At 42.2% G+C, this 26,866-nt stretch overlaps 1 long non-coding RNA gene across 13 annotated transcripts in view; it reads left to right on the top strand.

Moving 5' to 3' along the window:
• Positions 1 to 259: 259 nt before the first annotated feature.
• Positions 260 to 26,866, top strand: part of LOC119705373 — a 113,161-nt gene continuing 86,554 nt past the window's right edge. For all 13 annotated transcript variants that reach the window (XR_005258206.1, XR_005258211.1, XR_005258209.1 and 10 more), the window contains exon 1: positions 260 to 925. This is a non-coding gene — a long non-coding RNA (uncharacterized LOC119705373). The remainder of the gene's footprint in view (positions 926 to 26,866) is intronic.

The following is a 26,866-nucleotide window of genomic DNA, read 5'->3' as shown; positions in this document are numbered from 1 at the left end:
ATAAATGGCTCAGTCCCTTAATTCTGTCATAATCCTATTTGATATATAGTTCTCAGTGCTGCTGAATCCTTTTAGGGCTCTTTGATCAAGTGAGTACTTTCAAATGTGATGCCTCCTGTCATCTAACCCCCTAAAAATAACACAACTTGCCATTTAATTTCTGGAAATATTCATTTTTCCTGCCTTTTTTTTTTTTTTTTTTTTTTTTAATAAGGAAAACAAAAGGCCTTACTTTCATATTACCTAATTCAAGGAGAGAAAGGACTACCAGAAACAAGAGGTTTGTTTTTTAATTTATCAAAGGTTCACTCCAGTATTCGGTAGGCTGATGGCCTGAGCTGTAGCAGAGAGAGGACCTGGTACTTGAATGCTGATGTTCTGGGTTTCACTGAATTAATTGAGGATATCAGATGTATGAGAGACACCAGAATATCCTGGACAGCTTCTGTTTTCAAAAGTAACAAATGGTTTGGTAATTATTTTGGGGTACCTTACTGTATGCCTTGGAATTCAACAATAAGGAGCAGATCTCTGTGTAGTGCCTCATGTCTGGCTTTTTTCAGTATCCTGATGAGTCTTTTCCAGATTAGGTCATGGGACTCATTAGATGTGCATGTTTGACACAGATCCTTTTATTTCTCCCAATTTTTAAAAGAACACCAGGAAATTGTACAGTTACTAAGCCTGAGTTAATATTTTTTATATTAGGGTGATGTGGTGCCAGAACGCCTGCTTTTCTGTTGGGCACTATAACTGCTGTCACTGCTAGTCAAAATCCAGCTCTGTAAGGAAGAAAAGCATGCAAATGGAAGGTTTAATATTTGGCATATGAGAAGTTCTTTGTTTTCCTTCCCCTTTGCAACCGCTGTCACTAAGTTACACTCAGCATTGGTGTTCTTTCTTCCTGTAACTGATATGCACCCAGGTAAGCAGATCCAGCGACTTAACAGAGACAACTCAAAAGAGAGAGGGATTTTAGGATCAAATTGTCCAGACCTGTGCAAGGTTTTCAGCTCTTCTGGTTGGAAATTGGCAGCTCCTGGAGCTACACTTGGCAGTTTCCTGCAGGAGAAGCTTGTTCTGGGGTAGCAGAATCCCAGGAGGGGAATTTGGCTCGCACAGAGGCATGGCTAGCTCAGCACCTCCCGTTTTGCCCAGCTAGTCATGTTTTCCAAGGGATCATTTATATCCTGGAAAAGGAAAACACTGGAGGAGTGTGGTTGAGGTGAATCTTGCAGACCTCTCCCCAACGTGAAATGCATTTGAACTTTGTCCTCATGGAAGCTTTGGGTCTGTGAGCTCCGTGGAGAGCTGTGGCTCACATCGTGCACACTCAGCACTGGCAGCCTGTAGAATTTGGCTTCTTTTCTATCTTTGCATCTCAGCTCAAAAGCCAGTCAGCTCTTGGCTTTCTTACACATGGCTGTGACCTGTCTTCCTGCAGACATCTCCTTTTGAAAGGTAATGAGGAGAGGTTAAATCTTCAGTGTTGTTGTAAATACTCTTAAAAGGTAGATTAAATGTCCATGTCTGTGCCTTGGAGCAATTAGATTTACCTACAGCCTTCCAAATGAAGTGACGGGAGCATGACAGCCAAATGCTGTCATGATGGAACCAGGCTGGCTTGTAAAAAGGGCTACTCAATTGTGCAGCTGCTCTGTGACTGTAGAGGACTGGAAGTTTTCTCCCATAGAAATAGATGATCCCAACCAATCCCATATCCCTGTTTCAGACCAGCTCTCCCTCAGCATTTAACAAGTAGAACAGACTATCACAGACATAGTTCCAACCTGTTCAGATGTTATTCTGCTTCTGCCTACAGGTTATTTTATGTTCAGCTGGAAATTTGAGCATTTTGAACTCCTGAACCACCATCTGCTCCATCTATAGAGTCTGTTTATCAAAGGGTTTAAGTGCACTGTAGGGTCCAAACCATTTTATGGAGCCTTGCCAGCTGAGATGAAATATTAGTTGCTGTATATTTTGAAAAACTGTCGCTTTGTAGGGCAAAGAGCTTGGAGATCCCAGCTGGTAATCAAAGAGCAGTGTCACATTTTTTATGGTTAGGGGCTCCATTGTCCCAGGTTCTTTAGAAATTGAGCTGATAAATTAGCCAATCAAATTTAGATCTGACTTAAATCCAAAATGCCATCACTGAAGACCTGTATCACCAACAATAACCACTGCAAAAAGTCAGACCTTGTGAAAGTAAACATGAAAAGCATCTGTGCAAGATGTTCAGCTTCATGTTCAATAAATCCCTCCTTAGAAAACAAAAGCTAAACACGGGCGTGATCCTGCAAGCACTTCTGCCTGGGTGGAGATGTCCTAAGCTGTCACCATTAGGATCTGAAAGAGTTTGCTATTGATTCTTGTGGGTTAGATGTGAGGGCTCTTTATTCCTCTCAGTCCACAGGGCAGATCACTGTGGGTAAGCAAGGTTTAGAAGGCTTCACTCCTTGGTTCTGTAATACAATCAGTGACAATTAAGTCTGATTCTGCACCTTACTACTCAGTGCTCCAGCTAATCCAGTGCAGGCCATGCTCTGAGATGTTGTGTGCCAGTGGAATGGATGGCTGAGCCTTCAGCCTGACCTCGTGTCGAGGGAGAACTCCCTCTTTTAGAGCTGGTTTTGCTGGCAGTGTGGCAGCACTGCCTCTGGCAGCTCTGGGCTCAGGGGAGCTGTGTGCACCTGGGTTCTAGGGTGAGAACAAGGCAGGAGCAGTGCTTTGGAAGGTGCTTTCTCCAGCTTCTTCCCCGTTTGACAGGCTACACAGCCTGAAGGAGGTGTCTCTTGGTGGTCTTGGGAGATGAGGACCGGAGTAAATGAGGAAATTGTAGCATTCTCTCCCTTGGCCTGGGTGCTGCTTCTTGCAGTGGACTTGTGAGCAAACCCAAAACCTGTGACATCTCCTGCTGGCCAGAATGTGACCTGGCACTTGGCAGGACCTCTGTGACCCCAAGTCCTGGGCTTTGGCAGGAGGGGGAAGGGGAAAGTGGGATTACTCCTGAGATGAGCCCCGAGCACACAGCTGTCCTAGCTGAGACACTTGCCAGCCTTCTAAATAAAACCCACACAAGCCACTCTTCTCTGATCAAAGAATGAAGTGGCTTAAGCTGGATAAAGCCTGTGTTGGTGACAGACTTCACTGCTAGGGCCAGCTCCTGCATTTCCTTCATTTAGTGATGGCTTTTAAGGATTTTGATTTAATTCTTTGGGTCTTAAACATAAGCAGAAAATTCTTATAACTAATCATACATTTTTGTTTTAATTATGGAATTTGGCAGCTTCAAAACAGAATACCCTCTTCGCAGTGTTTCCTGTAAAATGTTTTATTAAAATGTATTGTTCTATCCTTTCCTTCCAGCTGAGTTTAGCACAGGGCAGCTAAAGAGACCACAACAGAGCAGTTTGCTCGTGACTTTTCAAGGAGAAATTGTTTTGAGTGACTGTATAACCTCCAGAGCCCCAGAACACATCTGATTTCCCCTCACCTCTGCTGTGACTTGTCCCATGACATGGGACTATCGATAATATATGTATCTTCTTACTGTACTGCTCAGTACATTCTCCTGGAGGTAGATCTGGTTAGAAAGCACTTGAAGTTTCCTTACACATCTCCACTTCCCCAAGGGATCAATGTCTTGATGGATCACATTCAAACACATTCAACATCTCACGGAGGGTGTGTGAAAGGACAACAGAATCACTTTCACTCTATCCATATCCATTTCCTACTGCACTCCCTGTTTTACAACTATTGGCATGCCTGGAGGGAACAGCGTTCCTCAAGGTCACAGGAGGTGGAAAATAGCCACTGTTGAGGTACAGAAACTTTTGAATCAGGGTGGCAAAGGCACGACCTTTATCTAACTCCAAGGAGAAGCTGGGATTTGGGGTTGGGTGGGGGTGGCAGCGTGTCTGTCTGTACAGTGGGGTTGTGGTGATTTTTTTAGCTTTTACAAACAAGGTTAAGTGCTTATTTTTTAAAAGGGTGATAGTAATCTTTGCATTTTCAGGGTAAGAATAATTTCCTAAGCTTCTCAGCTTTGCATTACAGGAGTGAAGGACAATGAGCTTCCAGCGTTATCCCGTTTCACCCTCACTTCCCAGCGTGGTCTGTACCTGCCTTACAAAGTGCAGTGCAGTTTCGGGCACTGCACACTTGCTCTTTCTGCAATGTAGAGTTGTTTTATCAGTATTAAAAAGGGGATTCTGACAGACTATAGCCTGGGAGTGTCCAGCAGTGAGCAGTCACTTAGAAGAGTTTTTTACTGACAGTCGTGTGGGGGGTGAGAATTAAATCTCGATTTCCACATCCAAGATAAGAACCCCTGCTGTTTGGTTTCAGAGGAAGAAAGGAAGAAGCACATTGCTTCCTTGTAGCCTTGAGATGAAATGTCAAGTGCCTGTGAACCTATATTAGAAGAGACTCTCCCAAGTCAAAATTATGTGTTTTGGATCTGCCAAAAGGAATATTTGTCAGTATCAAAGCAACTCAATCCAGCAATGTGTGTTTGAGAGTGAATACAGACCAGGCAAGGGCATGGAGCATCCTGCAAGGGATCCAATTACTGTTGGAACTTTCTACCACAGATTTTTCTAAAATTTATTTTTTTTCAATAGAAAACATGATTTATGGAATTTTCTAAGAGGAAAACTCATTATCATCACAAAAGTATTCATTCTCCATTGGGGAAAGCATATGAAGGATCTTGTTTCTACTTGGATTTCTTGAGTTTGTGGTTTTAGAACCAAATTAAGTTTTGGGTCCCTTTGACATGTAATCTGCTTCTACCCTGACTGCCAGGATGTCTTATGGGAGTTGTAGTTTTCTAGTACCAGAGCTCCAAACTTCATCATCATCAAGCCAAGCTTAATCTTCCACAATCTTTAGCTGAACTAGTGCTCATACCCCAGGAACCTGCTGACTGCCAGCTGAGAAAGGGGGATCTTTGACTCAAATCTAGAGCCCATATGCCAGAAGGGCAGTATAAAACAGGGAACAGCTGATTTTGGTCTGCAAAGACCTACAGATTTCATAGCCTTGTAAAAGCAGGAACCAGATGTATATTTTAATGAAATTTAATGAATTCACTATTGGGCTGCCAGGAAGAGAGGGAAGCTGAGATGATAGGAACTGAAGTGAGGTATTTACTCATTTCTTTGCAGAATTTATTGAGTCAAAACCAAGAAATATTTAAGCTGAGCTTTTGAAAGGGCTGTAGGTACTCAGTGCCCACTGGCTGTCAGGAGCTGCCAGACATACACCCTTCTGATTTTTATGGAAAATCTAAATGGATTTGGTGGATTTTTTCTTTTTTCTTCTGCTCTTTTTTTGTCCTTGAAAAGCTGTGAAACGTGTGTGGTGCTTTTATGTGATGGGAAAATCCTTCTTCCCTGAAAAAAGTGGTTTAGATATTGTATAGCAGCGTGCATAACACTCTTAAAGTGCCAGTCCTAGGGCACCTCAGGTGTTGCTTAACTTAAAAAACTTGCCAGAGAGGGATGCTTATTTCCTCATTTTACAAACTGGGAAACTAAGAGACAGAAGAAGCGCTGTGTAATCACACAACTTGATCAGAAACATATTCTGGATTTCCCTGTGTGTTTATTTTTCCTGTGTTCTGTTAGCATTGGCTCAAGTGCACCTTGCAGCAGTGATGGCATTCCCATTAGCACATGGCTTGGATGGTGGGAGCTTCCACACAGATTAATAAAGAAGCAGAGTTTCTGTGCAGGCTTTATAGCCTGAAAAGATCATGGCATTCCCCGTGTGAGGAGAGCTGCCTAAAATCTTCCTGCCTTCTCTTGTGTGGAAGAGACATTTCAGCACATTTGACTTTGCCCAACTTAGATGTTTGTTTCACTTTGCAAGTGATATTTTGTAAATATTTGTCAAATTGCCAATGTTTGTGCCTCTTGCAGCCTTAAACAAAGCTTGTTACTGTTAGTGAACATATCTGCCTTTTGGCATCTTTTCATTTCATTCTTAGGATTCCATATGTTTTTAACACACTAAAAATAAATTCTTACTGCTGTTAATTCTGCTGCCCTTAAAACCTTTTACCTCTTTTATCACTCTTCTACAGTTCTTAGTTTCTCATTTTTATCTGTGGCTTTCAATTCTCTTCCTCTTTCCACTCCTATTTGTTATCTGTTTTATTTATGCATACTTAGGATTTATAAATAGCTGCATTTCCTTCTCCCTCCATTTTACCCACTGGCTCCTTCTTTACTACTCGTGTCCTTCTGAGCTAATTAGCAATGCTCTTAGTATCAATCACAACTTTTTGTTTACATTCTGTGTACTACAGTAAGTGGCAAGGTTGGTTTAGCCAATATCTTCACAAAAGCAGGCAGATCCAGGGCAAGTGAAGGTCCAGGGCAGGAACAAATCTAAAAATGCCCTTTGCATTTGCCTTGACTCTTACTCTGTCCAAATGCCCTGACAAATTTCCACTTGTCCTTAGGATGACTGAGGCAGATATAAATAAACCACGACATGTGACCTAGCAAGGAGTGTGAGGGGTTGAAATCCCATCCCAAATAATCAATCCCACTGCAATTTCCTAAGTAAGATTGGAGAAGGGATAAGAGTCAGCTGTGCTGAGCAGCAGTGATTAGCCTCATTTACCCTGAATTGCTTAGGAATGGCGAGGTTGTGTGATTGTATAAGTCACCAGCTGAGCAGAAGTGTTGAGGGAAAGGATGGAATGAGGGTCTGGGTTTGTTTCTAGGTGATAGAAAGCACTTGGCCATGAACTGTGCAGCTCTGGAGTTCCTGTGCAAATTGCTATTACTTCGTGGCCAGCTCAGTGCAGAGATTTGGAGAATTGCTTGGGACCTTAGTATTTTTGTTCAATTTCTGCCATGTTCTTGCAATTGCCATTGGGTTTTTTTTTTGTTCTCAAATAGAGACCTGCGTGTTTCTACCTTGAGTTTTGCAAGCAGCATTAAAAGCACTCTGAGGTTAGACTGAGACCCAGAGAAGCAGGGTAACCCCAGCCTGGTCTCTAGGATGCTGCTGGCTCACCTTGTGGAAAACTAAGCTCTGCTTTGGCTGGAGAAACAAGCTCACATTGAGGGGCCCTGGCAGTGGAGGAGCAGGTGTGTGCTCGCTGCAAATGAGTTCCCCTGGCAGCAGTGCAGGGATGTGTGCCTACTGCTGATCATTGCTGTGCCTGGCTCCAGCTCATTCCATCAGGATTTGCTTTTCTGAGCACTTAAAATCAATATAAATTAATAAAAAGAAACCCAACAGCCCATAAACAACATTAGCTATGGAGCTGTTAAAATGCAAGCAGTCAAACTATATTTAATCCACTCTCTCACATTAATGCTGGGCAAGGGCACATTTTTAAAATGCTGCTATTGGATTAATAGCAGAAGTTGCTCAAAGGAAATAATCAATGATTCTCATGGAGAGTTGTTTTGGAGGAGGCTTCTTGAGGCTATCTGAAGTAACCAGTGGTGTGTGCACCAGCTGCCCAGTGCAGAGTGACTCTGGGCTGGCTCCTGTGACCAAGAGCCCTCCTTTGGCAAGACCCAGACTGGCCCCCTTGCAAGCTGTCAAAAAATGGACTGAATTTCATTATTGCTCTGAGATCCATTTCTTCCCAGCTCAGCCCTTGTCTGGCTCCAAGACAGTATCTTTGTTGGTCTCTGAAGTTCACCAGGGATTTCCACACTTGTGATAAAATAACAGTGTTTAATATTGAATTATATATCAACATTCTTTGGGAAGTGTATCCTCTTGTAGGGTTCATTTCAGTAGAGTCCCTCCATCCAGTGTTACAACATCTTCCCTGCTTTGTGTGTGTCAGACTTCTTTGGTCTGACATAATTGGCTAGTTTTAATTCTTTTATGAGTTCTGGCATAATCTAGTACAGTGCTGAAGTATCTCCTTCCTATTTCATTTCTGTGGAGAGATGAAACAATTCCCTCTGCAGTAACAAGGCTCAGCCTGGTCACGCAAGCTCCAGAGAGCTGCTGAGAGCACAGATGTATCCGTACCCCTGCTGCAGCATCCAAAAAGTGAGCAAAAACATGTTCTTCCTGTTCTTCCTGTGTGACACACAAAAGAAATGCCACATTTTGGTGTAGACACAGAGTGGAAGGTTTGCCCTGCATCCTCAGTGTCACAGGGCTGGAGAGGGTGAGGGAAAAAGAGAAGGAAGGATGTGGCTGTAGCTCAAACACCTCTGTGGAGAGCTTCCATCAGCTGTAAGCTTTGGTTCAGGGAACTCACAGCTTTGCTACCGTGTCCCTACTTCAACCCGTGTCTCAAAAGTACCTGAAACCAGCAGCACCGTGGCTGATTGGGACCTTTCTGCACAGGAGAACTCCTTGGAGAAATGAGGGAGCTGAGAACACCTCACATTAGTACAGCAGGTTTGAGGCTTTCTTTATATTGAAGCAGAATCCAGCCCTTGTCTTCAATATGTCTCAAGGAAACATCTTCTGCCTGAAGTAGATTCTTATTTAGACCTTTCTTCTTTCTCTAATACCCGTGTGTGGGTGGTTTGTAAATAGACATAAATAAATAAATATATGCACACACACTCCTATATACCATAACCTCCCATCCTCTTCCTATTGTAAGGGCTTTTTTAAAAAAATAAACAACCATTTGTGATTATACAGCATCTTGTAAGGAATTAAGAAGTTCATAATTATTTATAAAGTTAATACTTATAATGAAATGGTTGCACTTTGATGTCTGTATATGTTTTCTAAGCTAGGATGACCTATATTGTAGAGGTATTATGTGTAGTAGGTGATGCAGGGATTGGCTTGGGAATTACCCATGTTTAATGAACACTAAAATTAGAATTTGACTGAAATCCACATAAATGGCTCGACAGCAAGTTTGACTGCCCCTGGGGAGCTGTGGGCAGCTCAAATTTACCCACAGGCATTTTTGAAAATGTTTTTTTTGAATCAGCATAGTGTGCTTTTTGGAGCAGAGAGTGCAGCTTGCACTTTAAACTCCCTTCTCTTCACCTTGTCCCCCATTTTGGTGTTGAAAAGCCCTCCATGGAGAATAGAGCATGAACTATGTTGCAGGTATAATATATGCTACACTGGTGGGGTTTTCTTTGCAGTACTTGCCATGGGAAGTCTTCTGCTTTCCCTACACGGTGGCCTTGTTGCTTTTACTCTCACTATTTTGAATTTCCAAATATTTGGCCTCTTCTGTGGGTATGTGTACTTTGGATAGTGCAAAACCTGGTTTAGCTGTTCTCCATCTTGCTGCCCATCCCACTGCAGCACTAAAAGCCTGTAGCCATAGCAAGTCTCAGCTTTCTGAAGGCTTTTTTTTTTTTTTTTTTTTTTTTTTTGTTTTCATGTTGTTTTCTCTCTCTGAGGAAAGATGAAGCTGTACCTTTCTTTTACCATAAAAAGGGAGTTTAATTATCCTTCAGGAGACCTGCTTATATAATTACCATTAGTTCCTGGTCGCTGAAGGAAAAAAACATTCCTGAAAGGATGAAATACAGTGCTCCCACTTTGCACAGGTCCGGAGAAATAGACCAGTCTTAATTTCCTTGCAGCACCCCAAAAGTGGAGTCAAGGAACACTGTTATTTCTGCTCAAGATGCAGGTGCAGGCTGTTCTTTTCTCCTTTTGCTTTGTCCCAGCAGCTGGCTGGTGACACTGAGCTGTGCTATGGCCAGGAATTTGGGGTGACAGGACAACAGCCTTTTGCTGCAGAGCCAGGCGGGAATGGTTTGAGCTCAGGGCCTGTTTAATTCACAGCCCAGTTGTGCAAGTGGAAAAATATTGCAATTATAATTGTTGCCCACAGTCAGTGAGAGAATTCTTCCTAAGATTCAAGGAGAAATTTGCTAACTTAAGAAGCCAGCATTTTTCCAGAAAATCTTGGAGCAAATGAATATCCCAAGTCTCCAGGGGAATACATCATGTTATTGGTGGGTTCATCTGTAGGACTTTGGTTTAGGAGGCACATCTCCTTTTAGGATGTACCTGTAAGGAAGCTCTAGGTAAAATGGAAAAGTGTAACACTGGTTTTAAGCTGTTTAATTGGAGTTTGTGAGATGACATGACTGTAAAGAATTAAGTCCCCAATCCCCCAGTGCATTCTTAGTTGGTGTACTGTGGATTCAATTTTTTGCGGTTTTATATTCCTAAGCCTGAACTGTAGCCTACCTTTTAAAACTTATCTACATTGCTGCTTCTCTCCTTCTTCCTCTCCTTTCCCCCCCCAATTTTGTCTTGCCTCATAGCAGTAGGATGTTGGCTGGAACAGACAAGCCTTTTTATTTCTTTTGACTGTTTCTGCAAAGCTTGATGAGGAATTTGCATAATCAATGAGGTAACCCTGTCACCCCAAACATGGAGTCTTTAAAGAGAATAGTTTTATGCAAATTAGATATTGATGGTGTAATGATTAATTGGCCCCAAGCCTTTATTAATATGCAATTGTTGTAGTGTAACATGCATTTGTAATTATTTTGGTTTGGTTGTTCAAACAAGTGGTGGGCACTTAATTGCTTCTAGCAATTGAAGAGACAGGGTATCAGAGAGAAAAACAAAGAGCTGCTTAACTGGCTGCCTGATGTAATGGTAGATTTCTTTGGTGTACATGGGGTTACATGGTCAGATTCTCAGGTGATAAAAATCAACACAACTCTCTTGCAACAAATAGAACTATTCTGACTTGTAGCAGCTGAGGGTGAGATTTGAGATGTTCCCAAACTCCAGTTTCATTGTTGTATTTGGATCGTGCTGGACTTGGGATGGTGAGCTGTGTTGTTGATTGCTGTTGGTTATTATTATTAAAAGTAAACAACTTTGGTTCCAAGGCTTGCAGCGAGCTAAAGGAATTCCTTAGTGAGAAGCTCCTTGGACTGTTTCAAGCAAATAAATAAGTGTCTGAGCTGCTTTACAGTCTCCAAGGTGCTTATCTGCTGTATGTGACTTTCCAGCTAGTTTGATATCTATTTTCCATAGCCCTTGCCTTTACATCTGCATTTAGCAGACAGAGAAAAAAGTCTGTATTTGGAGGTGAAAAGTCCTACATCTCCAGAACTGTACTTAAGCTGTCAACTGCCAGGTGTTTGTAGTGTATGAATTTACTGTATTTTTGCATAGAGAGTATGTTTAAGTTGTGAAGTTTCTCTCCTGAGGCACCTGAAGGAGATAGCAGAGGGATCCACGTGGGAATAGTGGACAGAAAGGAAGCAGCTATTATTAAGATCTTCTACAACTGAACTTAGCTAATAATTATAGATGCATAAATATTAAATTGGTATATAATTATAATTCTATCACTATACCTATGTAGCAATGAGCACATTCAATGAGGACAGAATTTACAAAACAGAATAGAGAAATGGGAGTGAGTAAAGTGTAACAGATTCTTCTTGGCAGACAGACAGCAAGATGCCATTTGTCTCATTGGCAGAAAACAGAATTACTTAGAAAATATGCAATTTTGTCCTTTATTCCATCAAATGAGGCACTGGAAGTGGGAGGACTGTGTATGTACTGTGGGTAGGACTTGCCTTAGCAATGATAAACTTTGGGGCTGAGAGTGCAATCTTTTGGGTTCCTCAGTCTTGCTCTGGTCTGTTGTTTCCCTAAAGTTCTGCCCAAATTCCTATGATATAAAGCTTATTCTTGGTTCCTAAAGAGCTACAAAACCCAAGGAGAACCCACACCCCATTTTCATCCCATTTAACAGGACAAATTGCAGTATGTGTGCATTGTCTTGAAGTTGGTGCTGGCGTGAAAAATAAACTCTGTTTTTAAAGTAAGTTTTTTGCATGGTCAACATGAAGATATAATTTTCCACAAATAATTGTTATAGAGTGGCTGATGAGATCTAGGTTGTTTTAAATTAATGGTGTTATCACAAGGAAAAGGAAATGTAGAGCTTTGCTTTCAATCGTTTATGAAATCTCTTACTTTTGTTTAAACCTACTTATGATAGTGGGGATTAATTATACAGATCCACTCTCTTTGGTTGGTGTCCTTTGACATAAGGGTCAAATATAGAATGTCTTCTGTCTTCTTTTCTGTAATATATGCTCTGCTTCCCAAGTAGGAAAATACCATTTAATCTCATTATGGATTCATGGTAATTTTTTTTTAAATGTAGAGCTAATAGACAAGACAACAAATTAATGCACATGTCATCTATATAAAGAGTTCAAGCAGATGTCTTTGATCTTTTCATTCACTGAGAGAAATTAGTGGCAAATGGTTTTAATTTGAAATTAAGTGTGCTAAAAAGCTGCTCAGGACTGAGGAAGTTCAATCATTAACCTGTGCAGCAACATCTTCTTTACCACCCATTTGAAACTCAGGGAAGAAAGTGGGTTTTCTTACATTTGGGTAGTATCACCCACAAATGCTGCAGACTTTTAATTCCTCTCAAGGAAGGTCGAGTCAAAGGCAGAGCAAAAGATCTGCAGATCTTGGGCTGGTCACATTGTCACTGTACGAAAGTAGTACCAAGTAACCCAAAATAATCATAGACTTCAAGAGGGAACTTCACAGGCTGAATTCATTGCTGAGCATCCTGAGCATCATGTCAGGTAATTTCTCAGCCCCTGGGCAGCTTGTTCAGTAAATCCTTTGTAATCTTTCCCTATACCAGGCAGTGATAAGAAACAAAGATACCTCCCCTTATCAGCCAGATAATGATAATCTTTAGGAATTGAGAGGCAGCTCTGCCAACGTTCAGAGGAAGGGTGTAACACCGGCCAACATTACAGGTATTAATATCTGCTTAAAAATGGGAGAGAATTAAAAGCAGTTCCAGAGCTAGCAAGAATCACATCTCCCAGCTAAGATATATATTAGAAAGGCAAGAAAAAATAAGATGAATAATTTTACAAATGTTGGAACACTTCTCCCCCCCTCCCCCTGGTCTGATGCAATTTGGTTCAGGGGCGCAAGGATGTGCAGGAAGAAATAAAGTCACAAATCAGCACACAAGTGCTTGCATTCACTAGTTTAAATGAGATCTGGTAATAAAAAGTATACCCATTGATAACTTAAAAAACAAGTGATACCTCTTCAGCAAAAATAAAATAAAATTCTATCTTGATGTGCAAAGGTGAAAGCAGGAGGTCCAGCAGCAGAACAGCTCCTTCCAGGCACCTCCAGCAGTGAGTGCCTCAGGGAATGACCAAATATTGAGTGAACAAGTGCTAAGGGAGGTTTCCATGCCAAAACCAGACCTTTGGGTAGCATTTCCTTGCATTCTGTCCCTCCTGGGCCTCCGGGCTGTAGATCCCTGGGCTCCAAGCAAGGAATCCCCCTGTCCCAGGAGACATCCCTGTGAGTAAAACTGCAGGGCAGCAGAGCCAGCTGTCGGTCACAGCTCCAGCTGTTTCTGAGGCCTGTTGAGAACACCAAGTTTTAATGCAAAGTCAGATTAAATGCAATGCATACCCATAAATTTCATCCTAGAAAGGATATATTGAACACGTCTGTCAAGGCCATAATCTGTAAAAAAAATTCAAAGTCCTATCTTAGAGATGCTACTGTACATCTGAACAAATGTTCCAGGACTCAGTGAAGTTCCTCACTTTACACTGGCCCAGAAAATCTAATCCACAGGCTTTATTCTCTCTAACATTGCACGTATACTTAAAGTATAATGTATAATTTTAAACTGTTTTATTTATCCATAAGAATGTTTGTAGGATAAAGAAAACATTTGCATGATAAAGCAGTCAAGCAATTCAGAGACATTCTGGTCTCCTGGGTAAATTTGAATTTAAGCAGGTATTGTTATGCATTTTGCAGAAGTGTACATTGAGAGAAGAACTTTCTTGAAGTATTATACCAATACCCCAGAATATTTAAGCTTCATAAACTGCTTAACTTGTGTTTTCTTAATATTCTTACAGTTTAAAGGAGCTGAAATATTTTATTATTATTATTCTTTAAAATTATGTTCTCTTCAACTTCTCCACCAAACTTCAAGCAGATGCTTATGAGCAAGTTACAGAATAAACCCCATAAGAAATGTTTATCAGTGGAAACATGGACAGTATTTACTATGGCTATGAGATACACACAACTCCAATGCCACATTTAGAATTAAAATGAGCATTCCTCACCTACCTGGAGCATAGGACATGAGGATACCAACTCTGTAATCAATCTTTGGTTATATTTCATCAGAGCAGGGCTGTTGTCTGTGCTTGAGGTAGTCTAGGGAACTACAATAATTATTAAACCAAACCATTATATTGCTTACTCCTTCAAGGGTAGTGGCAGGTTTTCATGTAAAATCAATCTCAAGATTAAAAAAAATCATTATGATAAAAGAAGAAAGGTAATTTAAATAACTCATTATGTGAAGGTGGTACCGAAAAATTATCCTTTCTGCTCACACCCTCCAGTAGCTGTATAGGAAACATGTCCAGCTTGTGGTCAGACTGTTTAAAATGCCAGACAGCCCCGAGGCACACTGGTGGTGCCTTTGTTTGTGTCACTGTAGCCATTAAACAGCTTAGCCTGGAGAGCTAATGAAGATGAGGGTACTGTGAAGTTCATTGTGGGAATGATCCACAGTGGTAGTGAAAGGGACAAATCCGGGAGTGGGAAATAGAAATGCCAATTGCAATTTGGTTTTTATCTTTCTTTTCAAAATCACAAAACTGAAGTTGCATAGGTGCTTTTTGTCACATCCCAGGACCAATGAATTCAGCAGCCTGGAGCCAGGAGTGTTGAGGTTGCTGAGTGCTTTGTCTCTGCTGGGTTGGGTAGAGGATTGAAAGCACAGGGATCAGGCACATCCTCTGGAGCACTGGAGCCACGTGTGTTGCTTGGGGCAGCAGGCAACTCTAGAGCATTTTTAGTTAGTTCATTATCATTTTCCTGGCAGGTAGAAATCCAAAATGACTGACTTTATCCACGTTCCAAGGAGAAATGGGAGGGAACAGCAGTTCAGAAAGTGCAGTATCAGTCTTTGTAGAGTGGACTATTTTAGCTTTTTCCATCAGAGATATTCTTCTCAGAGCAGCCTCACAAAAACACCAGACTGATAAGTGTGTGTTCTCATAACTGGGAAACCCATGATGCTGTCAGAAAGTTACCTCCTGGGCCAAATCCAAAGGTGCCATCTGTGGTACTGCAAATTACACGTTGGTAGTTGTGTTTAAGGGACTCGAAATCGATGGAAGTTGAACTGAGACCTATTTTAACACAAACTTCTACCTGTTATTAGCAGCTTTTTTTGCACTTCCTTCCTGCCAGGTTCCCACCACGGTGGCGAGTCCTTGTGGCTTAAGCTGTCCCTGAAGCTGGTGATTTACCCAGCCGTGCACCTCACCTTTGGTGGCATCCCCAGAACTGGTGTCAGTCCCGCTTCTTCAGCACTCCCCAAGGGCTGCGGGGATGTTTGCTTTGGCAGGAAGCTCTCAGGGCAGGGGCACCCACTTGTTAAACTGCAGTGCAGACCCTGCTGGTGGCTCAGGGGGTGGGTACAGTGCTGCAGAGTCTGTTTATAACCATTGGCTCTTGCTGGAGTAAAACACATTACTGGATCCATTATGGTGAGCACAGAGTAGGAGACTTAGGAGTTTAGTTTCTGACGGGTGACTGTGTGGATGTGATAAATGTTAGAATGGTTGCAGCAATAATGATTCCATGTTTTCCGAGAGGTTGCATTAATTTAATTGGATTTGGAGTCTGAGTTGACCTGCCTCTACACAGTCTTAAGCAGCCAACATGCATTGAAGGTGTACACGAGAGAGGGGGTGTCTGTTGGTGGTTTGTTTTTTGTTGTTTTTTTTTTTTTTACTCCATAGGCAATAAATTCTAGATCAAAGCAAAAACAAGCAATGTTATGTGTAATTTTTTAACAGGAACTCTATAAATATTCAGTGCTGCTGTTTGGCAACATTAAGAAATCACTGAAAAATGCAGTCATTGCTAAATGTGTTCATTTGAGAGGTTTGCCGCTACAAATGTGAATCTTCAAAGGCAGTGAAACTTAACAATAGCTTTTTGGTATTAGACAGAGAGTTAATTATAACATCTATCACACAGGCAAAGTAACTAAAACAAATCCGTGTCCCTCCTTAGTTTTCAGCTTGTTGAGTGAATGCTGTCAGAAGGAATTTGCCTCAATGTGTGTGCTTGGTGATGTTATCAAAGTGTCTGTCAGGGGGAACATTTAATACTGTTCAGAGGCCTGAGCAAGCACGTTGGGATTGGCAGAGACAGTGACAGAGGTGACCACGGTGGGTCCTGACAGTTTGAATACAGAATTATATAGTGCAGTGACAAAGTGTTCAGTTTATTTAAACTGGGGGACAGGATGTGCAGGAGACAAAGGGAGAAGCAAAGAAAAGGTTAAGTTACTGAAATTTTAATTGAGCTCTGAGTGACTGTTTTTGAATAATTGGTTGTGTCAAAATGTAATGATCACCGGCCTGGGAAGCTGCAGCCTTTCACCCTCAGGTCACTGGCTCAAATCTGGGCTGTGCTGGTTGTAATGACTGATGTTCAATACCGGCTAATGTGAAATGAATTGCTGATCTCTGCCCGTCTTCTACTGGATAAGGATCTGCATCACCTACAGTGTGTGCTGGGAGCCCTGGCAAAGGCAGCATCTAGAGCTAATCTCCCCTTTTTTTATGAGAGTTCCCTAGTGGGAACTGGTTCTAGGGTATCTGAGACCTTTCACTACTGCAACTGTGATTTTATTAATGCAGTGAAAAGATGAGGACTTTGCTGTTCAGTGTTTCCTGCCTGTGACTTGTGTGTGTGTTTGGTGAAACCTTAGCAATCCTTCACTAATTCTAAGGAGCCCTTCACAGCACTCCAGGACTGCTGGGGACCAGGGCAGCAGGATTAATCACCAAGGATTGTTCTCTGGGGTCTGGACACAATAATTTCACCCCATATTTAGGAATGTTCTTGAGTTTTTATCTTCCAGGGACAAGGAAATAAAGATAATAGCCATTATTAACATTAACCCACACTGTCACTCCCCAGCTGTGTCATGAGCCTTTTTTTCTGCTGCTAGAGTGTGAGATCTATTGCTGGAAGTTTTCTGGAACACATTGAATGTTTTTGAGTACACCTGTCTCTGCATAGGTCTGTTCCAGAGCTGCTCTTCCCAAAATCATGCCCTACTGCAGGCACTGGGATCTTGGAACAGGGATTTTCTGTGGTGGCTCAGTAGATCAAAGCAACCCAGCAGTTGCTGTTTTACCTTCTGAAGTGTAGGATTCTTGGAACAGCTGCCAGATGAAAAGTTTATTTGTGTGTCCCAGAATAAGTTGTAGAAAGTTCCTCTAGGCTGCCTGCATATTTTCTATGAATACAAGACAGCCTTTTAATAGTCCTAAAATAACTTGATTTTGTTGGCACCATTGAAAAGTTCCAAATCTTCTGGACAAGAAATGCAAATGAGAAAAAATCATTAACGTTAGAGTTGATGTTGATTGTTTCCAAAGAAACGAGCACAGCTTTAGCAGCATAAAGCCAAGCCAGGTTTGTATACCCAGGGAGAAAGAAATACCCTTCCTGATACCGTTTTGCCATTGATTTTAAATGTGGAAAAGGTTTCTCCACTGACTCAGCAGGCCTGGAGAGGAATCAGTATCAGTTTCATGGGTTCATGAAATCTTTTTTTTATGGTTACCTGGGTTATTTGTGGTGAGTCACTTTATACTCCTCAGTGAGAACTGAGGAGGGTGTAAGAACACATGCTCTCTAATTTCCTATTCCACTGTGTTACCCAAACAGCTGGATCTTCCCTCAGACTCTCGTGGGAAGGTGAAGGTTATGAACCAAGCTGTTCACTGGGTTGTGGGCCCTCTCCAGACACATTCCAGCTGAGAGTGCTGGCATTTGAATGAGAGAAGGTCTTGACATCTTAATTCTGGACTAGCAGGTATCACTCCCCATGCAAATATAATTTCTTAAAGAATGAGCAAGTAACATATGTCCAGCCCCTGCACTGCAAAAGCCCCAGGGAATGGGCAACTGAAGTCCAAAAGCCAAACATATTTCCTGATTAATTGGGCCCTTGAGGCTTTTGGGTGACATTAAAGAATCTGCCAGTCATTTTTCCCCCCTCTCACCTCTTCTTTTAGATAGTAAGTAATAAAATACCATAAAATCTGACTCATTGCAGTGAGTAATTTCATTGCAGATGCTTTGTACTTTCTGTGAGACCTCATCCTGTAAGGGGCAGGGCGCATATCTTGGATGCCTGCTTCAACTACAGAAAGAAAGAATACAAGTTCACCTGCTCCTCTTCCAGCCAGGTGTACTGGCTTGGAGAGTGCCCACCATGTTGTGGCACTGATGGAATGAGAAGTTGCTTTTGGGATAAAAGATTGGAACCAGTAAGGCAGCCAGTTTCTAAAGACAGAAAATGTCTGCAGATTTAAGAGTTTAGTGGATTATGAAAAGCATGTGATTCTAACACTGTGGCTTATTTTGGGGAGAACAGGCTTGAGATACTCAGAGGCCACTGGAGAAGACATTTTATCTCCTTTCACACATCAGGAAGGTATCTTCTACCTCAAGTTGGCATGGCTGTGTTGGAGAGAAAAAAAAAGCCCCATTTCCAAGAATACAAACAGCACCATATTTTATCTTTTTCTCACATAATAGATAATTTTTCCTTTGTAGCCTGGTCTAGGAGTGGTGAGTGTCTAAGCAACAATTCAAAATTTTTGAAGAGTTCTGTATTTTAATTTGTTTTAATTTAGTAAGAGCGGCATGCTTGATCAGGACCATCATGTGTGAAGAATCTTGCCACCTCCAGCAGGGCTTGCCTGTGTGAGTACAGCTGACCATTAGGATTCAGCTACCAACTGCTTGGCCTTTCCCAGCCAGGATGAGAAAGAAAATCCAGCAAGAGCCATGGAATTTTTTCTGTTGCCTTTGCTGTGGGATGCAGCATGTTTTTCTGTGGTTTGTGTAAGGGGGAGCTCCCTGAAGAGGGATAACACCAGCATGCACAAAGCGCCGACCCCTTGGTACCCTTGTAAAATTCCACCCCCGTTAAAGGGAACTGGAGAGGAGATATATGGCTATTAAAGTAAAACATAACTGCCTGTCAGGGAAAAGTAGGGACAACATGCACCCAAAGCTCTGCCACCTAATGCCTGTCAGCAGGAGTGGGTGGTTTTTAACATTGTTCATATTCCCCAACAAATGCGCTGGAATTGGCAGAGACAAGGATGGAGTTGACACGGGCAGGTTCTGTCAGCTCAAATCCGGAGGTGAGCTGCGTGCAGCCCGAAGCTGGTCCTGACAGCTGCATCCACACACGGGCACGGCTGGGAATCGGGAACAGCAGGAGGGCAGGGGAGGGACCAGTCAGAGCTGCACCTTCTCCCAAAGAGGCAATGGTGAGCAGGAAAAGGGAGGGGGCAGGGAGAGGAGGAACAATACAAAACAATGCCTATTATGTTTCATGTCAATGTTGCTGTCATTAGGTAGTCGGAAAGATTTCAAACAGATAAACTCCCCTTTGGTATGGCAGACTGCCTTGGCAGCCAATTTTAGGCCTTGATTTGATTGATAAACTCTTTGTGACAAGGAAGGATAAAAGAGGCCCCTAGTTTGGTACATATAAATAGGAAATTAGCTGGCAAAGTTGTCAAAGATAATTAACTCTCTGATTCTGTGTGTCTATTCAGGTTGACATACTGAAATTATTTAGAAATGCACATGTCAACGCTCTGACAGAATTTGGTGCTGATCAGATAAACAGTTTTTGAGATGCCTGATTGTAAAATGATGTAAGAGCTTAGCTGGTGGTTTTATCATTATGCATTCTCTTAGCAGCAGCAGGTATCAAACGGCAGCACCATCCTTTAATGTGCGAGATTCAGAGATCGGGAGACAAAGTTAAGCGCTACTTCACAGCACTCAGCTCACTTGTTTTGTTCCTTGCCCCTAGGTTAAGCAAAATACTAATAATGTGCTAAATTCCTGGGTGTTCATCTGCTCCTCGTCCTTTCCCCAGGCACAATTGGAAGTAACAAAGATAAGGGTCTTTGAGATAAGAGGTCTGAGAGCCGCGGCATTTTGTTACTCCTTCAGAGGAGATAAACTACTCACCGCTATAATCCCAAACTCAAAGATTGACAAGGTTAGGAAAGTGCAACAGGAAAAAGCCAGTGACTGGATGTCTTTATAGTGGCTCCTATTAAAGCAATGACAGAGAACAACAAATATATTTAGCATTGCACAGTCAGCGTCTCAGCCACTGTCCCTTGTTTACAGATGTCTGCAGTGGCTGGTGTAGCACTGTGTGTGGAGTGTACCTTCTGAATGGGATTTGGTTTCCAAGTCCCATCAATGTCCTTGGAACAGTTAAACCTGATGTGTGCATGAATTGTACAGCAGATGAGAAGGCGCCATAGTCCTCCAGAGCAATTTGACTTTGATAACTTCTTAGAGATTTTCTCCGTCTGAAAGTGTTTTTCAGCCTCCAAAACCAGCTGCTCCTTGGCAGTGGGAAGGCATAGGCACCAAAATCTGTCTTGAACATGGTATCAATGGAGCACAACTGGCCTTAGCTTTCCTTAAACCACCTGGAGCTCTGTGTGGCTGCACAAGCTGGTACAGAAAGCACCACTGCCCCAGTTCTGTGTGAATGCAGTGGCAGCATTGAGCCAGCTCACCCTTCTACTCCCAGCTGGTTGGGATTTTTAAGCCTCTGGAGTCTAAACTCACATTGGACATTGTCTATCAAGCCTTGCAGCTTTCTGTCATGTCTTGAAAGCTGGCAGTCAGTCCAGCTTTTCACCCTGGGATCCAACCCCTGGACAGGCAGCATTGCTTGAATGCTCACCTTTCCTGAGTCCTGTCCAATGGGGCTTAACTACTGAGGAAAATGGAAAGAAAATTAATATAGAATAGATTGGCTATTGCATTTATTTAAGGACAGACCACAAGACCACTAACAGGCATCTCACCCGCAGAGTCTCTGCCTGGTGTGTCAGTGCAAACAGCTGCCCGTACCCTGCTTGAGCTGCTGCTGCTGCTCTCAAGTACTGACTGCTCTCTGTCTCCTGCCCTCTTTGTGCCTTTCCTACCATGGCTTTCAAGGCAATGTGAGCATGTGAAATGTCTCTGGCACACACAGGCCAAGATCTGGCACTTTCAAATCATGACTCCTGTGCCTCTCCACCAAATCTGCCATATTATACTCAAGTCCTGGCTTTGATCATGCCACTGCTGAGGAACTCCAGGATCTTGCAAAGACCTACCCCAAAAACATACCATGTACTTAACCTCTCACAGGATTCACAAAGGGTAGGAACAGGTTCTCTGCAAGTCAGTGATGGATGCACTACTGTCCTCAGTGTCAAAATGATAATGGCACATGCATTATTCTTCCTGAGAGCCCTACAGTTCCTTTTTATCATATTTTGCAGTCATTTGTACAATGAACAATGTCTTGCCTCCCATCACTTACATACCAAGAAGCTTTTTGTCTGTTTATAAATAGGGTCTCACTTGACATAACAAAATTCATGATATTATTTCCTCATCCATAAGCATTTCCATAGTGCTCATTCCTGCATTTACATTCTGCAACTATCTTGTACAAGCAGGCACCCCAGGGGCCAGAAATTTGGCTTTAGCAGTAACATCTTATTTTTATCTCCTTTGCTATTCACTTTAACATGAGATTTTAGGAATTATGGAGGTCTATGGTGATAATAAGGGAATGGATGCAGGTACCTACTGAAAGTGCAGGGACAGGCAAGTGCTTTTAAAAAGATATCCTAAATACAGATGCCTTTGCTTTATTATGTTCATCATGTCTAGTTCAGCCCTCCCAGCACATGGCAGTGGGGGGCTGTTCATAAAGAAACTGATATTTTCATGCATAATGCAGCATTATCTAACCTTCCATATAGATCACTGGTTTAGGATGAATTAGTTTAGAGCTGCATGCCCCTGTGTTGTGTGGTATCTATCTTACAATAGGTTTGTAACTTATCACAATTGAAACCAAAGGAATAAACTGGAAGGAAATGCACTTTTCTCTTGAGTGGTTCTTGTTAGAGCTTAGTTGAAATGTAGCATCTTACAGAGACTCCGTTTATACACAATTTGATGATGAAGGCTTTGCTGCAGGCAACCTGGAAACATGAAATAAGGCTTTAATCATAACACTTCCACTTTTCTCCATTGGGAGCTGTAGGTGTGCAGTGCCTCGGAATAGAAACCTGCTTTTATTTTGATGCCCAATATGGATTTATGTGCCTGAGCTTAGGTATGCAGATTTGGAAACAATTTCCCTGTAAACTAGTGCTACCCAAAAGATGGATTCTCACAGAAGGACACGGGGCTGTGGGTGGGTGACAAGCTGACCCTGAGCCAGCTCTGTGCCTCTGCAGCAAAGGCCAACAGCATCCTGGGCTGCATGAGGAGGAGTATGGCCATCAGGCTGAGAAGGGATTCTTACCCTCTGCTCAGTGCTGGTGAGACACATCCAGGATCTGTGTCCAGCCTGGGGCTCCCAGTACAGGAAAGGGTTGGTGGCACTGCAGCCAGTCCAGGGAAGGGCCACAGAGAGGATTAAGAGGCAGAAGAATCTGACACGTGGGGAGAGGCAAAGGGAGCTGAGGCTGTCCAAACTGTGGAAAAGAAGGCTGAAGGGATATTTTGCCAGCTTGTATCAATATCAGATGGTGGAGAGTAAAGGGGCAGAGCCACTCTTCTCCGTGCTGGGCAAGCTGAAATACAGGAAATGCAGTTTAAATACAGAGTAGTTTTTCCAGTGTGAGGGTGTTCAAAAACTGTAACGAGTTACCCCAGGGTGTGCATGGAGTCTCCACCATTGGAGAGTCTCAGAACAGCATTGGACACTCCAGGGCAACCTGCTGTAGCTGACCTTGCTTGGACAGAGGGGTTGGACTGGTCCTTCTCCAAAGGTCCCTTCCATCCCCAATCTGTAGTATGGAATTGACTTTTCCTCAAAACCTGGGCTTTCCTCTAAGGAGAGCAGCATAGGTGGTTATGTCCCAGGGCGGGAGTAACTTCCTCATAACTTGTTGGCAGATGCTTGACACATCTGTTTGCTTTAGACTTCCACTGAAAAGACATTTCTGTTCCTGCATCACATGTGTCAAATTCAGCTTCTGGGGAAATGTACAGATGTTCGCACACAGAGAAGAAAATAACATGCCACGGGAGTATGTCATGGTTGTTGATGTATCTTACACTGTATTAATGAGGAAAATATGTTTCCTTTAATTAAAACATTTCGCCTGGGCTTCAGATATGTTGCGATTTTAGCAGGCTTTTACTTGTGTGTGATTAATAAACACGTTGGGTGTGTGTGAGCCCAGTGATGCTCACATGCTGCTCTTTCCATCTAGCTCTAAGGATGGGCCAGTGCTGATGGTGAGCTTGTTGTGGGGATTTTTTTAGGGAACTGCATGCCAATACTTCTGTTGCCTTTCATCTGCTACTTCTTTGTGTGATTTTGCTTAGGAAAATAGAGTACTTATGGATCAGTCTAAGACTTCTTATGAGTTAAATGTGACAGATACCTGAAGGACAGGGGACGTGCTACGTGTGCCATGAGGGTTGGGGAAGCCTTGGGTGTATTTGGTGAAATAAACAGGGTGAGAAAGGGGTCTCTCACTCATCTTCAATTCATCGCTCTTGTGGAGCTTAAAAAGCAGTAGCTATTCTGTTTTATTTCCATATGTTGGCCATATGATCGTGCCGTCTGTGCATATTCTTTTTCCATTTCCCTGCACTTGATTTCTAGACAGAATTATATATATTTTGAAGGTGCAGTAAATTTTGCTGTTAGTGGGTTTGGGAGCTTGAATCTTCTCTAACAAAGTATTCAATTTTTTTTTTTTTTTTGCCTATTTCGAGACCTGATTTCTTCTCTTGTACTGGCAAGTTTTCTTTTTCCTTCAAATAGGACAAAATGTGTGGCCTTGAACGCTATGAGCAGGCAGTCTGTGATTGTTCTGCTTCTGCCCTCACATTGTCATTTGGGGATTTTGCAGCCTCCTGATCTGCATATGGGGCCAAAAGAGTTCCAGCTGTGAATAATTCAGTCTCCTGTCAGTATTATTGAGGTGCCTACTACCTAGAAAACTCAGGGTGCCCTTGTGATATCTGACTTTCATCTGTGCCAGAAGCCTTATACAGGTCTAGGGAAGCTGGTGTCCTGTTCTGGGCTCAGTGAGGTATTAGAGGTAAATCCTGTATTCCCAAAAAGACAAATATTTAGGCTTTTCAGGTGACACAATTTACTAACTGTTGGCAAATATATTTCCCTAAAAATTTGTACTTTTGTTACACAGAGGGAACAAAAAATCTCAGAGATCAGGGCCCACATCTGCTCCACAGCTGCAACAAACACCAATTTTATCACCAGCTTTTGAGAAAGAGGGTAAACTATGGCAAATATTGTCTTCCTAAGCAATTAATGAAAGGTCTTGGGAGTATCTCAGCAGGAATGTAGGAATGGAAAAAGGGAACACTATGGAAATTTTTCTACAGAAGAAGGAAAAAAATGAGCCTTAGTAGCAAAAATAAGAATAGAAAATAGATTTTTCCAAAGTTCTTTTAGAAAACAGAATTGCAAAATCAGTGGATAAAAGGCAATTTGCTGGATTTACTGATGATTTTAGTAATGCATTTGATGTGGTTTCTCATGACATTCTTGCTTGCAAAACAAGTTTACACATTGGTTAGGGTATAAACACTGTTGCAAGGACTGCAAACTGGTTGAAGGATAATTATTAACAGCAATGTGTGGTGTTTTGGGGAGGTATTTAGCAGAGGATAGCACCAAGATGGGATTTATAATGATTCTTAGCTACTGGTAATGACCCAAAAGCAGGCTGTGCTCACAATATCTTTAGGTGTCAGTCTCTTGGGAGATGGAGAGGACAGTGGAGCTGGCCAGGTGTGTCCAAACAGAGCTACAGAGGATGGGCATATGGACAGGAGACAGCCCAGTGATGTGCAGTTTGGAAAATGAGAAGCCAATATATGAGGAAAACCTCATAGTGAGGGAGAAATTGAGAAGAACATTTTGCTGATCTGAGGTGATAAATGACAGAAAATGAAATAAAAATTTGTGGTGCAATGACTCAGCAACGAGAATCTCTCAAATAGGATGGGCAGGAGGCAGGAATTTTTTGATCAGAATGATAACCTCCTCAAGACTGGGAGCCTCAGATGAGGCTGAGTGAGAACTCAGAGAAAATCACCGAGTTTGTGTCCATGTGTGGATGTGTTTATGTGCACTCAAGTGACAATGGCTCAGTTTCTGAGAACTGCTGAAACTGAGGGCACAAGGATACGACTGTGAGTAGGAATGTGAGAGGCATAAACACCATGGTGTTAGAAAAAAACAATACAGGGTTTTATTGAGGGATTGCTAAGAATAATACCAATGAAACTATCAACTGGAAAATTGAAGCAGGATATTAATGAAAACATCCTGAATGAATGAGGTCATTTAGGCTGGAGCATTCTCCTTTGGGTCTTTTAAATTCAGTTTGGGGGCCACACTCAGCGAGTGCTGTGGGGATGCAGCTCTGCCTTGGTCCTGGAGGGTAGGTGAGTTGAGCTGGATTTCAGGTCATAGGAGCTTCTCAAATATGCAAGATACTGTATTTTGGTTTTATTATTAGAAGTTTTCCACAAGCAAACCTCACATCAACCACAAGTGAAAAGTTAAAATTTCCTTCACTATTTGAGCAGGTCACCCGAGGCTTCGCTGGTTTATGTGCTTATGGACCTTTGGGCATCTACACCTTCAGAGGTTTGTGCCATGGATGAGTGGGGTGGTACAAAGCATGCAGGGCACTGTGGCCCTTCTGCACGTGGGTCTGCACACCCGGAGGCCTCCACCATCGCTGTGTGTAGGAGCCTCAGCCTGTGCAGACAAGGCTGAGGGGGTGTGGACAGACAGATTAATGTGAATTTGTGCGGTTCGTTGGTTGTGCAGAGCTTGAACAATCAAATCCCGTCAGTTCACTCCACTAACTGGATTGCTTATGACAAAATCACAGCTTTTTCTCCAACTCTTTTTAATCTCCATTTTGAAAAAAATTGGAAATGACATGGTAAAGTAAGACCAATTAACATTAACAATTGCAGTTTATTTGCTTCCACTGTTTTACAGCATGCAGTCTGGTAGAGCAACATGCATTGCTATTTTGGAGACATCAAAATAAATAAGTAAATAAATACATAACCCTGTGGGCTTACAGATTGAGTCAAAGAGCAGGAGATTATTCCTGGCACTCAGAAAAAAAATTGTTGCCTTTGAAAACACCAGACATTGACAGTTTTGCATCAGGACAAAATTAGGATGAGGTGGAATCTCTCCATTCGCATTGTGCCAATTCAGCAGATGTTTCAGGCAATTCTGGAAGGTAAAAAGAAATGAATAGAGACTAGAAACCAAAACCAACCCCAGATCCCTTGAGACAAAGGTTACTATTCCTCCACTGACCAATTCTCCTTCACATGTAGTGGGACAGGGTTTTCTGCGCATTTGTATTTGTATTTTAGTGCTGCGCAGCATTTTTATAAAGAAGAGATGCCAAAGCTTATAACAAAGAGGGTATGTGTCATTATCTCAATTTTACAGGTAAGGAAATAGAAGCACACAAAGGTGCTAAGACTTGCTGGCAAAGCACTCAGTAAACCACAGCAGAGCCAAGCACCTGACAGATGATCCTGTGTGTTTGCCTTTGGGCCGTGTCATCTGTCATCTTAATGGTACAAACATTTTGGATTTAGTCACACTGGAAAAGCAGAGGACTTAGAAAGGGGGGGAAAAAAAGAAGAAAAATCCAACCACTCCAGAAATTTGCCAATGAAAATAAAAATATCCAGTTTA

Source organism: Motacilla alba, chromosome 11 (genome assembly GCF_015832195.1).
Source record: "Motacilla alba alba isolate MOTALB_02 chromosome 11, Motacilla_alba_V1.0_pri, whole genome shotgun sequence".
Taxonomy (NCBI): Eukaryota; Metazoa; Chordata; class Aves; order Passeriformes; family Motacillidae; genus Motacilla; species Motacilla alba.
The sequence above is the reverse complement of the archived record's forward strand: the minus strand, read 5'-3'. Positions and strand labels throughout refer to the sequence as shown.